Here is a 7,500-nt window from a genome sequence, read left to right as displayed (position 1 = left end):
CACGGAGTCTGTCACATGATCTCCCGTAAAATCGAACAATAACCTCACCCTTTGAAGTTTGCCGGCCTTCCTAACCATTCCCCTCGACTAACTATGGAAATTCCCACGCCGGCCTGGCACCGGAAGCCAGCAATATTTATTATATTTTCGAAAAATAATTGTAAGTCATTGCTCTTACGATATGACGGAGATTTTCAATTAAGAAAATGAGTAGGCTTAAGAACGCGGGATAGTCATCGTGTAGGAGAGTTCCACTGTAGTCTGTAGGTTATTTAAGTAGCGACGGAAATTAAATCGAGCGTGTGACTTTTAACGCCGGCTGGAAATTTCTTCTGTCCAGGAGACATTACCGGAATTCTTACTTTACTGGCAGCTGCGTTCTACATTATTGGTGTGTTCTTAAAACGGTTTTAAGAACTTTTTTAATGCAGGCGTACATTACCATTCTGTAATCTTACTAGTATCCTCAAACTTGAGAAAATATGTTTTTGAATTAATAATCAATAATGAACTCATTTATCCGCTCGTCGGAGGAATGCTTGAGCTGTTTTGACTGTAACTATCAGCAACGAAGAGAACGAACGCGATCATCACATCGCATTCTTAGCAATCGAAAGACTTCCATTGCTCAGAATGACCAGGACAGCGAATGGATTTTTTCCGTTGCTTTCAGCTGAGGACGACTCGTTAGGACCGCGAATCGGTTTTGATTCCATGGCAGAACAGCGGGGACCAAGTAATTTTTCTCTGGGAAAACTGTCGAAAATCAACTGATATTTGCATGTTTACGTAGTTGAGCAACGCGATTGGGTACTCGAGACAAAGGCTTTAGACGCCAAAAGCCCGTGGGGACGTGCGAAAGATCCAGATTGGCGAGATTTGATCTCGGATCCCTACCCCTAGAGAGAAGCTGAAATGTCGCCAGACCAACGGTCGTGTCCTGTCCGAATCGTGAACTGCTCTCAGACTGGAGAAAGCGGGGGTGTCTGGAAAACCCGAATAGCGAATAGCGAATAGTTGCGAATACCGAACAGCGAATAGTCACAAATAGTACGAATAGTGCGAATAGTGGCGAATGGTCGCGAATTTTTTATTTATTTTTATTTATTTATTTTTTGCCACAGAAAGAAGAAATTAAAATACAAATATGAACAATCAAAAAAGAGAAGATGGAAAGAAAAATTATTGAATTACATTGGTGGCGAGGAGGCCTAAAAGAAACTACTAAGCTTATGTAAATTAGGCCTCCCCAAGTAAAAGCATCTATCTATTGTTGACATGCAAGTTGGCAACGGAGAATACAATTGTTACAAACATTTAGTTATTTAACGTGTTGAAATATAAAGTAATGAACGGAAATTAAAAACAGTTTGAACTTACAAGTTGGTAATGAAGCATACAATTACAAACACTTAGTCATTTAATTAAGGTGTTGAAATATGTAAACAGTTGTGAAAGTAAAATTACAGGGTGAAAACAATTTGACACAGGAAGAACAAAATACTTAATTTTCAGAATAGTTGTTAAAAAAGAATGACTTAAGTGCTTTCTTGAAGGAAGCTGTTGAGGAAGAATTCATTATATCAATGTCAAGAGAATTGTAAAATTTAGGTCCCTGATAGAAAACAGAAAATTGTTTAATGTTAGTCCGACAGAAAGGCAGACGAAATGCATGAGAGTTTCTCGAATAATATGTGTGAATTTGACTGTTTAGAGTGAATTTGCTAGCTAACTTGGGAGGAAGAGTTCGAATTTGATAGGAGAACATGAATTGACCAAGTTGTAACAGGTTAAGATCATGGAATTTTAGGATTCCAAGTTTCTTAAATATAGGGTCAGAATGAGCATTAAAATGAGATTTATCTATGATTCTCACCACTCTTTTCTGCAATTTTACCAGACGAACAAGGTTAGTTTTATAGATGGACGCCCAAACTATATTACTGTAAAAGAAGTAAGGATAAACAAGTGAAAAGTACAATACACGTAAAGAGTATGAAGATAAATAAAAACTTGATTTCTGTATCATTCCAATTGATTTCGACACTTTGTTAGCGACATGAGAGATCTCAGACTTCCAGGTTACGTTTTCATCGATGATCACACCCAAGAAGACTGTTTCTTTAACTTGATCAATTTGTTGTTTATTTATCAAAATTTGAAAATTATAACTTCTACGTTTTTGGTTTGGTTTGAACACTATGAACTTGGTCTTTTTAAGATTCAGTGAAAGCTTATTAACCCTAAACCATAATGACAACTTATTTAACTCGATATTCAGCTGATTAACCAAATAATCAGGATCTTTACCAGACAGAAAAACGTTGGTATCGTCCGCGAATAAAATCAGTTGTAGTGCCGTAGATGCATTGACTATATCATTAATGTAAAGAAGAAAAAATAAAGGCCCTAGAATAGAGCCCTGAGGAACCCCACAGGATATATTAAAGCGAGAAGAAACATGACCGTTGAAATCTACAAATTGTAATCTGTTAGAAAAATAGCTTTTTACCCATTTTAAGGCCAGTCCACGTATACCATAGTGTTCAAGTTTGTCAAGTAAAATATTATGATTAACTGTATCGAATGCTTTTGAGAGATCAAGGAAAATACCAACAGCTATATCACCACGATCTAAAGCAGAGGAAATCTTATCATACAAATCAATCAAAGCAAGTGTAGGGGAGTGATTTTTCCTAAAGCCATATTGCTCATCACAAAGGACATTTAAATTAGTTAGATAATCATTTAAACGGTTATAAATTATTCTCTCAAGAAATTTGGAAAAACTAGGTAGAACTGAAACAGGTCTATAGTTAGTGAACAACGACTGGTCATCAGCTTTGAATAAAGGTATTACCCGTGCTATCTTCGTTTGATCTGGTACAATGCCATGAGCAATCGACAAGTTAATAATGTGAGCCAAAGGTTCAGAGATTAATTGGATAGATTCCTTTATGAGGGACATTGGAATGTTATCATAACCCGCAGCTTTGTTGGATGCAAATGATTGAGCAATAACAATAATTTCTTCTTTTGTTGCCGGATTGAAAAAGATAGATTCTGCAAAAGATCCTGAAAGAAAGTCTTTATGAGAAAAAGGATGAGATTGTATTTCTTTTGCAAGGTTAGGACCAATACTGGAGAAATACTTACAAAATTTATTCGCGATGATAGTTGGATCAGATATTTCTTGACCATCAGATGTGAATATTGAGTTTACTTTAGGCTTTGATTTCTTCCGATTCAAGATGTCATTAAGAATTTTCCAAGTAGCATGGGTATTTGCTTTTGCATATTCTAATTTCTTCTCATAATATAATCGTCTAGCCGATCTCAAAATGTGATTTAATTTGTTTTTGAAAGACTTATAGAGTAGATTGTTATTCTGTGTCGGTTTATGAAGGAATTGTTTATAAAGTTTGTTTTTCCTTTTAATCGACTTGAGAAGAGCTTTAGTTAACCACGGTTTTTTAATAGATCTCTTCTTCGGAATCAATTTCCTAACAGGAAAACAGTCATTGTATATTTTGGTAATTTTATTAAGAAAACTGGTGTATGCAGTATGTGGATCATTGTAACCTGCGAGTGAAGACCACTCAACACCCTCAAGTTTTTCAACAAACTTGGACCGATTAATTGGGTTCTTATCTCGGACAAAAATGTGACGAATAGTCACGAACAGTGACGAATAGTAAGAAATAGTGGCAAATAAGGGTGGAGGGGGGGGGGGGGGGAATTGTGAGGAAATGACGAAAATTTGGTACCCAGTACTTCCTGGTCAACCGCGCAGCAACGTTGGATGGAATTTTCCCGCAAAAAAGCAGAGATGTGTCGGCGAAGGACAGCTTGAGCCCTGAGAAGAAAAGGTAATAAATGCACTGAAATCCTGTTGCTTATTTGGATAATTAATTAACGCAACGGTTATCAGAGTAGCTCGTTTGTCTCTTTAATCACAAACCACTTGCCTCACATTTTGATTTTATTCCTTTCCGGATCGGACAGCACAGATGAGGATGATGAAACGGTGAGTATCTAAAATTTATGTTCGGGCGCCACTGTGCGAGGAGATGATCATGGGCTTGATGTATTAATGAAAGTGATTTATATTTTTGCATTTTGACGTTTGTTCTTCTTTAGAGTGTTTGTAAAAGCATGCACGAAACTCTCTTTCGACGACAGGTGAGCATATTATTTGCTTTGATTACGAGATTGTTCAGCATAAGGCGGTGACTATTGAAGACTATTCGTCACTATTCGCGACTATTCGCACTATTCGTACTATTCGCTATTCGCGACTATTCGCTGTCCGCTATTCGCTATTCGCGACTATTCGCTATTCGCTATTCGGGTTTTCCAGACACCCGAGGAAGCGGCGGGTTCTTCGTGAAAACTGGCTCGTTCGCTAAGCATGTGGAGATTGCTCTGGGACTCTGGGCATTTATGCTATATCGTTTGTTATCGATCTTCATGTGAGAGTGGACTTAAGGCCGAATCAAGCCGATTTTTGGGATTAAATCTTCCTCGATCGCGGAGTGATCAGTGGCTTCAGAGGTTCGGGGTTTCCAGTCTTCTTTTAATGAAGGATAGGAGCAAATTTCAAAACTTGCCCAGAGCGCCTCAAATCGACTCAAGGACACAAGATGAAGTAAGAGTAAGTTTATTTCTTGTATTGTCCTCGCTATGAACTAGGATTAGCCGATTTTTTTTCTGCATTTCATGTTTCCCATATAAACCCTACAAACCGTTACGTTGACTGAGCATTCAAATTGTGTTTGGGTCGCCTGTGGTTATACGGTTGTGAAACATGGCGTATGACTAAAAGAGATGCGACCAAGCTGGACGTATTTCTACATAAACGTCTGTGAAGGCTTATGAAGATCTATTGGCGTATGAAAATGTCAAATGAGGAGATTAGATACCGGGCTAACATCAGCACCATCACTGAGCAAATGTTCCGGCGGCGCTGGAAGTTCATCGGCCACGTTCTCAGTTCTGTCAGAATGGACCCAAATAAACATCCCTGGACAGCATTAACGTGGGCCCCAGAGGGAAGAAGAAGTCGTGGCAGACTTGGCGGAGAACTATGCCGTTTGTATCAAAAATAGTTCTTGTCATATATAAAACTTATCATTAAATATATAAGACTTATTGCACTTTAAATAAAACATCTTAGCTTATAAATAAGTCTTGCTTCAAAATATAAAACCTGTCACGCCGTATATAAAACATGTTTGAAAACATAAAACTTGTCACGCCATATATAAAACATTGTCACACCATATATAAACTATAACTTGTCACGCAATACGCCTATTGGAACCCAGTAGCGCGCCAAAGGGCGAGAACGAGGCGATGAACTTGAGTGTCCAGGATGGATTAGCAAGATAGCCTCTCACAGAGACCTCGTTGAGAGACTATCAAGTCTTGCTGATGGTCTTACAGATCAAAACAGAGCGGAAAGGCAAAGAGGTAATCAAAGGACATAAATGAGTCATAGTCGGCAGCCTTACGCGAAGTCGTAATTTCAACAGCTCTGCGTCACTGATGTCCTTATTGCCAGCAACCCGGAACGATTTGCTACAAGTAGAACAAGTAGATCAATTAAGCTGGGCCTCAATTATCATGATCTGATCTATGCTATAAGGAAGCAGAAGACCACTAGACCTCAACCTAAGCTCATTGAATATCGTAGTATGAAGGGCTTCGATAATGATAGTTTCCTAGCTGACCTTGGTAAAATCCCCTGGCATACTGCATACATCTTCGATGACATTGATGATATTTGTGAACACTGGTACAGTATGGTGTCCGTAAAAAAAGGCAAAGTCTCTGTTACGAGCCTGAAGGCCCATTAAGGCCGGCGCTTATCTCCGGTTTTCGTAGCATGAAGCGACTAGGAGCATTTATTCTCCCCCCTGGATGGGATGCTAGTCCATCGCAGGGTTACCCACAGCATTACGCCGGTACCCATTTATACACCTGGGTGGAGAGAAGCACCGTGAGAGTAAAGTGTCTTGCCCAAGAACACAACACAATGTCCCCGGCCAGGCCCCGAACCCGGACCCGGGGTCGGTGAGCACGCTAACCATGAGGCCACCGCGCCTCCCACGAGAAAAAAGGATAATCTTGAATATCTTACCTGAATCAAAACGCCCCACGAGCTGAAATTTTCCATGAAGATAGCTTTTTCGTTTCTTGCGATAATATTAAATTGGCAAGTTCCACACTGAAATATTTCTCTTGTAATTTGAAAAAAGGTGAACATAATCGCCCTTCGTCCGCGAATCATGTAAGCAGCCAAAAAAACACCTTTGAATCCGGATAATTGTACGAACATGAAAATTTATTTATTCTTTGTTATCCTTGATATATCTCAGCTACAGACGTATAGGATGTCGTTTTGAGTGTAGAATCTGCTTTATTTTCAGTTGACCGTCTCCCAACACACAAGCTCCATTTCATTATAAGACCGGGTAGGTATTCTAGACATACAAAAGAAGGTAACCCGTACGTAAAAATGTACAAACAAGATTTTGAAAATATTCAGTTAAAGCAAAGTCCTTTTCCATTTCTCGAAAGTTTTATCTGCTTTGCGAGATTTAAGTTCTTAGGGGTGATAAGTAGTATAAGTCGCGGACCAAGGATCCCTATGTGAAAATTGTTGCAAGAAGCGATAAAACAAAAGTTTAAAGTCTGCAGCAAATTCGTTCCCAACCGCAGAAATAAGTTTATCTGTAAATCTGTTCTGCAAAAAGACACGATTTTCCGTTGTGTTTTATCTTTACACAAGCCAAGTAAACATGACCATGTAAGTTACGGAGCCGCAAAAGGAGAGACTTTCTTGAAAGACAAATTAACACACCTGTTAACAAACTCGAATTTTGAACAATCACCAATAGCAGGAAAGCCGAAATTTCGTCATGTGAAAGAAGAATAATCAAGAAATCATTGGACAGATTTGTTTTTGGTGGTACTTTAGTTAACGAGGAAATATAACATCATGTTCGGAAAATTCGCGGACCAAGGATCTCCCGGACCAAGGACACCATACTGTACCAGCTGCTGTTCGTCGATGTAGTGGACCAGCAGATTCCATACAAAAAGAAGTATATCCGGGAAGACCAGCTACCATGGATAACCCCTGAGATCTCCTCTGCAATCCACCGCACTTCAAGCTCTTTTCAGACCGCGTCAAACCACCTCTGGTGTATTAATTTATAAGAGAGCTGAAGTTGTCGGGTTTAACTATAGATCGCTTTCACTGTCACGCAACAAAAAAATTAAATCGAAGCTTTTCAATAAATCACCTCACCAATTCTCAGGTCTGTGCGCTACAGCGTTTCTGTCGAAGCGTTGCACGCAACTTAATAGAGGTTATAATCCTTGGAAACTCAGGTTCATCGCCTCGTTCCCGCCCTTTGGCATGGTACTGCGGGTTCCAATAGGCGTATTGCGTGACAATACGGCGTGACAAGTTTTGTGTATAAGGTAACATGT

Source organism: Montipora foliosa, chromosome 1 (assembly GCF_036669935.1).
Source record: "Montipora foliosa isolate CH-2021 chromosome 1, ASM3666993v2, whole genome shotgun sequence".
Lineage (NCBI taxonomy): Eukaryota > Metazoa > Cnidaria > Anthozoa > Scleractinia > Acroporidae > Montipora > Montipora foliosa.
Note: the sequence above shows the minus strand (reverse complement) of the source record.